The sequence below is a fragment of the Megascapheus bottae genome, chromosome 17 (assembly GCF_031878675.1).
Source record: "Megascapheus bottae isolate mThoBot1 chromosome 17, mThoBot2.hap1, whole genome shotgun sequence".
Lineage (NCBI taxonomy): Eukaryota > Metazoa > Chordata > Mammalia > Rodentia > Geomyidae > Megascapheus > Megascapheus bottae.
In genome coordinates, this window is record NC_143525.1 from 11,315,704 (window position 1) to 11,326,166 (window position 10,463).

Here is a 10,463-nt window from a genome sequence, read left to right on the forward strand (position 1 = left end):
AAACAAAAGGAAGGAATGAAGGAAGGAAGGAAGGGAGGGAGGGAAGGCAAGGGAAGGGAAGGGAAAAAGAAGGAAAGAGCAGGGCACTGGTGCCTTACTGCTTAAATTCTAGCTTCTCAGGAGGCTGAGATCTGAGGATTGTGGTTCAAAGTCAGCCCAAGCAGAAAAGACTCCAGGAAACTTTTATCTCCAATTAACACTCAAAAACCAGGATTGGAGCTGGGGCTCCAAGTGGTAGAGCACTAGCCTTGAGCAAAAGAGCTCAGGAATAGAGCCCAGGCCCTGAGTTCAAGCTCTATAGCCAATAAAAAAGCGTATATATATATATATATATATATGCATGCATATACATCTATATACATGTATATGTGTATACATACATATATATGTGTATATATACATATATATGTATGTATATATATATAGAGAGAGAGAGAGAGAGAGAAACTAAGGAAAGGAGAGAGGGAGGGAAGAGGAAGAAAGGAAAGCAAAAAGGAAAGAAGGAAAAGAGGAAGGAAGGGAGGGAGTAAAAGGAGGGAGAGAGGGAGGGAAGGAGGGGAAAAAGCCTACTGTTATCCTGAATGTATAGTAAGTCCGTGGCAATGGTGAATCCATAACAGATGAGAGACAGGATCAAAATGTGGTGCTGTAAACCTAGGGTGATTGGGTTAAATAGGATTCTGTGTGTGCGTGTGTGTGTGTGTGCGCATGTGCACACGCCTGCCATTCTAGGTTCTAGGGCTTGAATTCAGAGCTTGGGTATTGTCCCAGACTTTATTTGCTCGAACTAGTGCTCTACCACTTAATTCATACCTGTACTTATAGCTTTTTTTTTGTAGTTTATTGGAAATAAGAGTCTCACAGAGTTTCCTACTCAGACTAGCTCTAAATGGCAATCCTCATATCTCAGTCTCCTGAGGAACTAGGACTACAGACGGGCACCACCAGTGCCCGGCTGGGATTCTTTATAAGACACAAGAGTCTCCTGGATTTGTTTTCCCTGGCTGGCTCCAAATAAACATTCTTAAGTATTAGTCTTCTAAGTAGCTAGGATTAAAGTCGTGAGCCACCAGCGCCCAGTTGCATCTCATGTTTTCTTATATTCTGTGTTTAGTATCTATGTTGCAGAAAGAGATAAGTATTGGAGTGTCTTCATTCCAATTTGAAGCTTCCCAGGAAGGGTTCTCATTGACCCAGTTTGAATCAGGGACCCGCCTCTGGTTCAGTGAACAGGGAATCACCCACCCTAGCCATGTTTGCCTTTATGAACGTCTTCAGAACTGATAAGGAGGGCCAATTTTGAACAACAGAAAATCTGAAACCAGGAAGTTTCTAGCAAGAAGTTGAGTGTGTGTGTGTGTGTGTGTGTGTGTGTGTGTGTGTGTGTGTCTGTCTGTCTGTCATTCTGTCTGTCTGTCCTGGGGCTTGAACTCAGGGTGTGGGTACTATCCTTGACCTTTTTTTTTTTTTCACCCAAAGCTAGCACTCTACCACTTGAGCCACCCTCTACTTCTAACTTGTTCAGTGGTTAATTGGAGATAAGAGCCTCACAGACTTCCCTGAACAGACTGGCTTTGGACCATAATCCTCAGCTTTCAGCCTCCTGAGTAGCTAGAATTAGAGGAGTGAGCCACCAGTGGTGGGCAAAACGGTAGGTTTTTAACTTGTTAGTGTAGGATTGAGGATTTCCTTAGTGGTACAGCATTTACCTAGCATATCTGAGATCCTAAGTTCAATCCCCAGCACCACCATACAAAAACCAGAGAGGGCAGTGGAAGGCAGGCCTCTCCTCATTCAGTTAGACTCTAACCACCTCTTCAGAATATTGTAAAATTTCCTTCCACTCTCTCTTGCCCCAGATACTTCTGGTTGAGTCCTTTTCTTTTTCTTGGTTCTTGGGGCTACTCAGCTTCATTAGAGAAAATAAGAACTATACACCTGAAAGTCTCTGAAAATTTGATAATCTCAAATTGTATCCATGTGCTATTTTGTTTTCGGACAAGAATGCATCTTGAACTCTGAGCCCCAAGCTCTTGCTCAACCTTTTTCTCACTGTTGGCATTCTACCGCTTGAACCATGCCTCCACTTCCAGCTTTTTGCTGGTTAATTCAAGATTGGGGGGGGGGGTCTCACAGGTTTGTCTGCCCATTCTCAGTTCTCAGCCTCCTGAGTAGAGCTTAAGATTGTAGGTGTGAGCCCTGGCGCTGGGTGTTAGCTAGTTTCTTGATGTCCCCAGGGCTGCCTGCTGTGTGTCCTTGAGATCTGCAGATACCTGACTGTAGACAGTGGCTCTGTCCTGAGTTTGCACAACCAGGGAGGTGAACCCCCAGGACGCTGAACACCTTGGTGATAGAGTTCCATAGGTATCTCAGCGCCGGAGCCCTGCCCTTACCTAAGCTTTCTCAAGTCCTTGCTTGGTTCTCACTCACGCATTGCTAATGGCAGGCATCTTGGTGCACATGATCCTAAAGACATTAGAAAGAAATGCTTGTCGCTCTTTCCACAAACAACTTGCAAATTCAGGTCCTCTGACCTGGCCTCTAAGAGACAGCTGTTCTTATTGTTCTCTTAAGCAACCTCTATTCCCTTGAGGGACTTGTTCCAGAGTTTCTTTATTAGGCCTTATTATGTAAGACCTTGGGAGAATAATAGTCCCGACACTCATCGGGTAGCTGTTAAAACCGTAGCCAGGTAGTATATGACTTCTTCTGAACCTCAGTGTTCCCATCTGGGAAATGGACCTGAATGGCACCTGCCCCATGGATTTGGGAAAGGGAGTGAATGAGCTTTTGCTCAGGAAAAGTGCTTTAGCACAGCTTGGAGCACATGTCAAGCACTGCATGAAATCCTTCTCTTCCCATACCCCTTCTCCTAGAGGTTGAGCTCACCACCCATTTCCTGAGCAACATAATTGAAAAGCTCTAGAATCTGCAGCTACTTCCCCCTACCCCATATAGTATGTGCTTCCCAAGCCAGGCTACCCTACTGTAATCCTTTCGCTGGGACTTCTCATCCACCATAATCCCAGCTTTTCTCCCTCCCTCCCTCCCTCCCTGCCTCCCTCCTCTCTCTCTCTCTTTCTCTCTCTCTCTCTCTCTCTCAGCTTTTCACTCCAGCCTGGTGCTATATCACTTGAGCCACACCTCCACTTCTGATTTCGGCTGATGAATTGGAGAGAAAAGTCTCATGGACTTTCCTGCTCAGGCTGGCTTTAAACTGTGATCCTTAGAGCTCCGCCTTCTGAGGAGATGGGATTGCAGGTGGGGCGGCGGGCATAGCCCAGCATCTTTCTCTCCTTCTCTTCAACATGGAGCCAGACTCAAATCGCTCCCTTCTTTGAAGAAGTATAACCCCTTCCTTCCCCTCCTTCCCTCCTGAGTCATTGCAGGCTCTGTTCTTGGGACTTCTTGCTGAGGCACTGCTTCCTGCAAGGACCAGTTTGTGGATCCAGCTCTGATTTGAGAAGATTATCCAGTTCAACCACTTTGAGGTACGCAGCTATTAACCTGTGCTCAGGAACCGGGGCCTAGGAATTCCCCACATGTGGAGAGCTGGGCCAGGCCTGTTCTGTGAAGCAGTGGGCATTGAGGATGAAGTACTGTCCCTCCTCATTTCCATTTCAGCTCCTGGTCCAGTTTATCTGGAGCCTTTCCTCCAATCCTGTTTCATTTGGGTCTCTGCTGTCTTTCATAGGAATTCATCCAACCTGGGATGAGGGCTTAGCTCAAGGAAAGGCCACTCAAGATACCAAGGTAAGTGACCTGCCAGTGACCCACGTGGCCCCAGAGAAGACCACGTGTTGATAGTAGTGACCAGCTCAAACTGATGGAGACATACAACTTAGGAGTGGGTGATCAGGACCCAGAGAGAAACCCTGGCCAGCAATGTGCTGGCCTGTGATAAAGGGAAAGAGTGTCGAGGCATGGTACAAGCAGAAAGTGGGTGGATAATTATTTGCTTGGCTTGGTGGTTTGGGTGAGGAGACACACAGGGAAAGCCTCTTGCTGAACTTGCTGTCATAAGCATATTCTGATCCAAGAGACCAGCAGTGGGAGAAGATGAAAAGATTCCAAGGACTTTGTAGGATGAAAAGAAGTCCATTTCATTTGGCATTTAAAAATGGTGTGTGCTAACACTCCATGTCAGTTGGGCAACCTCTTCATAAAATGCACGTAGTCATCCTCAGTAGCCACAGGGAACTGGCTCCAAGACCCATCAATACCAACCCTGGAGGATGCACGCAGCCATTGCATAAAAGGATATAGTATGTGCTACCACTTGAGCAACATTTATGAACTTTTGCTGGTTAATTGGAGATAAGAGTCATACGGTCGGGGCTGGAAAGGTGGCTTAATAGTAGAGTGCTTGCCTGGCATGCATGAAACTCTGGGTTCAATTCCTCAGTACCACATAAACAGAAAAAACCAGAAGGAGGGGCCGGGAGTTTGGCCTAGTGGTTAAAGTGCTTGCCTAGCATGCATGGAGACCCGGGTTCGATTCCTCGGTACCATATACATAGAAAAAAGCCGGAAGTGGTGTTGAGGCTCAAGTGGTAGAGCTCTAGCCTTGAGAAAGTCCAAGGACAGTGCTCAGGCCCTGAGCTCAAGCCCAGGACTGGCAAAGAAAAGAAAAAACCAGAAGGAGTACTGTCGCTCAAATGGTAGAGCACTAGCCTTGAGCTGAAGAGCTTAGGGACAGTGCCCAGGCCCTAAGTTCAAGCCCCATGACCGGCAAAAAATAAAAATAACTCTTTGTATCCATAGGTCCTAAATCCATGGATTCAATAATTCTGACCCTTAAAAATATTTTGGGAAAAGTGTATGTCTTTGTGCAGAACACATATAGACCTTTTTTGCAACAGGATCTCCCTACATAGCCTAGATTGGCCTCAAACTCAGTGCTGGGATTTCAGGCATGTACTGCCACACCTAGCCTTTATTTCCTTCTTACTTTTAAAAGTAATTATTATTATTTTTATTATTATTATGAAGGTGATTCCAGAGGGGTTATAGAGCATAAGTCAGGTAACAAGTGCATTTCTTTTTTGACAGTATCCCTCCTCCTCTCGCTCTCTTCCAGTTTTTCCCTCCCGCCTCCAGCCGCAAGTTGTGTAGTTCATTTCACACATAGTGTCCCTATGTATCCCTGCTGTATTTGTTTCCCCTTTGTCCTTCCATTTCTGTGTCCTCCTTATCCTCCCAAAGATAGATAAATGAACAAACAAGACAAAAGAAAACAACAACAAAGAAAAACACTTCTTGTTTCTATTTCCTGGACTTCATTTAGATAAATATTATTTTATATGATTAAATGCACCTAGGTATTGTGCCTTTGTATTCTTCCCCTAAAAGTGTCCTCCTTTGGTCTCACATGTGTAAATGCCTAGAGTCCTGTATAATTAATTATATTCTGGGGTATTTTAGATCTAACTTCTACATATAAGAGAAAGCATGCACTGTTTGTCTCTCTGAGCTTGGCTTATCTCACTTACCATGATTTACTCTAGGTCCATCCATTTCCCTGCAAATGACATAATATTCTTCTTTCTTGCTTGCTTGCTTCCTTTTTGTTTTGCCAGTCCTGGGACTTGAACTCAGAGCCTGGGCACTGTCCTTGGGCTTTCTAAAGGCTAGTGCTCTACCACTTGAGCCACAACACCACTTCCAGTTTTTTCTGTGTATGTGGTACAGAGGAATTGAGCCCAGGGCTTCGTACATGCTAGGTGAGTACTCTATCACTAGGCCACACTTCTGGCCCAGTATTATTCTTTCTAATTTGTGTGAAAGTCCATTTGTGTAGGTCCCACATTATTTTTTTTTGATCCACTCATCTGTTGTGGCACATCTGGGCTATTTCCATAGCTTGGCTATTTTGCATAGGGCAGCTATGAACATGGATGTGCACGTCTTTATGGTATCCTGGCTTGTGATATTATGAGTAGATGCCCAGGGGTGATATGGCTGGGTGGTAGGGAAGATCTGTCTTTCATTTCTCGAGGAATCTGCAGACTGCTGTCCAGAGTGGTTGAACTAGTTTATATTCCCGCCAGCAGTGCAATAGGATTCCTTTTCCCCGACATCTCCACCAACATTTATTTGAATTTACAGTGTTGGCCAATCTAACTGGGATGAGATGAACTCTGACTTGTTTCAATTTGCATTTCTTTTAGGACCAAGGAAGATAAGTATTTCCTCCTTGTTTTCTTGTCATTCTGGTTTAGTAATGATGCCCTTTGCTGTACATACATTTTTTTTATTTCGATATAATCCCATTTGTCAAGTCTCTCTCCTATCTGCTGTGCTTGTGGGTTTCTTTTCAAAAAGTTCCTACCTAGGCCTGTGAGTTCTAGTGTTTCTCCTTTTCCATCTGGCAGCTATTTCAAATGTGACATTGAGGTCTTTGACCCACTTTGAGCTGATATTAGTACATAGTGACAAACATGAATCCATAAAGGAATTATTATTTTTTGCCAGTCCTGGGCGTGGGCTCAGGACTGAGCACTGTGCTTGGGTTTTCTCAAGGCTAGAGCTCTACAATGTGAGCTTTTTTCTATGTATGTGGTACTGAGGAATTAAACCAGGTCTTCGTGTATGTTAGGCAGGCACTGTACCACTAGGCCAAACTCCTGGCCCCCATAAAGTAATTATTTTTAATCCAACTTTTATTTGTTTAGTTTTGGTGGTACAGAGGTTTGAACTCAGGGCCTTCAACTTGCTTGGTGGACACTCTACCACTAGAGCCATACTCCCAGTTCCAGCATTCTCCCCCCCACCCCAATTGTTTCCTAAGCAATACAAGGTAACAACTATTTATCTAGTACTAACTCTATTAAATATTATAACTGGGCACTGGTGTCTCATGCCTATAATCCTAGTTACTCAGGAGGCTGAGATCTGAGGATCATGGTTCAAAGCCAGCCTGGGCAGAAAGTCTGTGAGACTTTTATCTGGAAAAAACACTCAAAACAGCTGGTAAGTGGTAGAGCCCTAGCCTTAAACACAAAAGCTCAGGGACAGCTCCTAGGTCCTGAGTTCTAGCTCTAGGACTAGGAAAAAAACAAAAACAAAAACAATGAGGAAGTAAAGAATTGAGGATCACAGTTCAAAGCCAGCTCAGGCAGAAAAGTCCCTGAGACTCATCTCCAATTAAGTATCACAAACCAGAAGTGGCGCTGTGGCTCTAAGTGTGATAGAGTATTAGCCTTGAACTGAAAAGAGTTAAGGGATAGCGCCCAGGCCCAGAGTTCAAGCCCCATGACCACCACCAACAATAACAACAAAAAATATGAGAGGAGTTTGTAAGTTATAGGCAAATACTGTGTGCCATTTTATATAAGGGACTTGCGCATCCTCACTTTTTGTTATCAGTGGGGGTTCCTGGAACCCATCCCCCAAGGATTCTGAGGAGTGACTGTATAAAATTAGATAGGGGAGAGCTGGAGGCATGGCTCAACTGTCACACCTGTTTAGCAAGTATGAAGTCTTGAGTTCATATCCCACTCCACCAAATTAGGTAGGGGGACACGGGTAGACTTGCACAGATCATGAAGACGTAACTGTTCCAGCTCTGTGGGAAGCATCGTCCCCTGCCCTGCAATGGCAGTGCCCCATCTGGGTAGATATGGCTTCTGAGAGATGGCCCCAGCTAAGCCAGACCAGAGAACTTTCCCCAACAGTAAAAGGTCTGCTATGTCCCTTATTTTAAGGGGACAGGGACTCAGGGATCACATGAGGCTGTCTCATGTTCCACTTCTCCTGGCCAAGCCGTCAGAGCTGGGGTAGAAGTGAAGCACAGGCATAAACTTCCCCATCAGAGGAGCAAGCATTTCCAGCAGGTGGAAAACGGGCACTTTCGAGAAGACTGGAGCTCAGAAGACAGAGATGGATCGATGGAGAATGTGTTCTGGTTTACATTCCACCAGGTCAATGCCTTCGAGAGTGTGATGACACAGATATTGACTTGGAGTCTCTATTGTATGCTTGGCAGAAAAGAATTAAGAAGCCATTATACTGCTAGGCACTGGTGGCTCACATCTGTAGTTCTGCTCAGGAGGCTGAGACCTGAGGAGAGCAGTTTGAAGTCTACTCAGGCAGAAAGATCGGAGACTCTTATCTCTAGTTAACCAGAAGGGGGGAGGGGCTGCTATTAGAGGTATAGTTCAAGTAGTAAAGTGCCAGCCTTGACCAAGAAAGTTAAAGAAGAGCACAAGATCCTGAGTTCAAGCCAACGAAAGAGAAGGAGAAGGAGATAGAGAAGGAGGAGGAGGAGAAGCAGAAGCAGAAGCTATGAGGGAATCTTTCTCTACCACATCCAACACCCAGAGTCTGAACATCCAGATTTACTTCCTTATTCCAGCATTTTCTGGATGACCTACCTTGGGCATTTATGTTAGGAACCTCAGTTGTGCTCTGTGAAAATGGGTCACTGAGGATTCAGGAGCTTGTGGGTGGACAAGTTTTTGTTCCTTGTAAACAAAGGGAATGGTTCTTGGAATGCTGGATGGCACACCCTTCTCTGGGTCCAGGGTGGGTGCTGAGGCAGGATGTGCCAGGACAGATTGGATGGGTGGGTCTTGACAAGTGACAAACGGATTGCAGGATTCTAGGCTTCCTAGATATGGAAACTATCAAACCTACTTTGCTCCCTTCCCAATTCTGAAACAGGGAGGGATTTTTCTGTTCCTACCCCTATTTTTCTGCTCTCTCACTCTCTTGCTCTGTGTGTCTCTGTCTCTGTCTCTCTCCCTCACTCCCTCTCTCTGTCTCTCTGTCTCTGTCTCTGTCTCTGTCTCTATCTCTGTCTCTGTCTCTCTCTCTGTCTCTATCTGTCTGTCTGTCTCTCTTTCTCTCTCCCAGTCCTGGGATTTGAACTCAGGGACTGGGCACTGTCTTTGAGCTTTCTCAAGGCTAGCACTCTATCACTTGAACCACAGCCCCACTTCTGGCTTTTTCTGTGTATGTGGTACCAAGGAATAGAACCCAGGGCTTTGTGCATGCTAGGCAAGTACTCTACTGCTAGGCCACACACCCCCTGCTTTCTAAGTCTAGACATTTAACTCTTCAAGAAGTCAAGACACTTCCCTTTGCGTCATTTACATCTTACACATGACAAGACAGGACCAGTACTCTGACAGGGCTGTATGCTGTGCTCATTTTCTCACTCACTTTCCCCTTTGTCTAGGTTTCCAATCAAAAGAGCATCATGATCCAAGGGAAGAAACTGACTGTTCCTCCATGATGACTCTAATAACCATCTTCCCTTGGTCATCCATCCTTTAGCCCTCCTCCTTTACAAGCTGTGAGTCTCTTCTTTCTTGTTACCCTGTTCTAATCCTCATATATTTTATAAACCTTCCAAAAATGTTAGGCCATTTTGGGCCGACACTCCATTCAAGTTGAGCTTGCATTTAAGTCATTTGCCCCTTAAGCAATGAAGCAATTGGGGGGGGGGTATTGTTATGTAGTACTGGAGCTTGAACTTAGAGCCAGGGTGCTATCTCTTAGCATTTTTACTCTAAGCTAGCATCTACCATTTAAGCCACAGCTTCATTTCTGCCTCCCCCCCACCACCACTTTGGTGGTTAATTGGAGATAAGAGTCTCACAGACTTTCTTGCCCCTGCTGACTTTGAACTGTGATCCTCAGATCTCAGTCTCCTAGATGTGAGCCACTGGCACTGACCCCATATTTCTCTTCTATTCTCTGTTCTTATGTTCTATCCTCTCGGCAACCTAAGAAGAGAGACGCCTTCTGGTGGTTTCCAACAACATATTGGCACCAAATTTCATTTGCAGTCCAGGTTACCTGCCCTGTCTTTGATGCTATCCCTGTAGTCAGAGGAGTGAGGTGGGTGAGCTGGACTGGGGAGTCAAGAGTCATTTCTACCCAGCTTCTTGGGACTGAGAATGTGGCATGAATGCTTCCTCACTATCCAGCAGGGCAAACAATATCCTTCTCATGGGATTGTGTTAGGAGCATTGGGCCTAGGATAGAAACATTCAGGCCCCAAGATTGATGTGCTAGTCACCACCGGTGTCTGTGCCTTACTCTAATCCCCAAGGCCAGTTCTGAAGGCTGAGAGTACAGGTTGTTAGTGGGTTTTTCCTCAGGTGAGAGACCTTGTGTCCTCTGATTCTAACTCCAGTGATGAGGGGGCATGGGCTATCGCCATAGGAAAGTTCTCTTCTCTTCCTTCCCCTGTCTTCCTCCTCCTCCTCCTCCTCCTCCTCCTCCTCCTCCTTCTTCTTCTTCTTCTTCCTCTCTTCACTTTGTTTCTTTGTACAGATCCTGGTGATTGGACTTGGGGCCTCAGGGACTTGTCCCTGAGCCTCTCTGTGCTCAAGGCTAGTGCTCTACCACTTGAGCCACAGCACTACTTCTGGCTTTTTTGACTAGTGTATTAGAGATAAGCGTCTCATGGGAACTTGTGTACTTGGGCTGGCTTCAAACCACAGCTGTCAGAT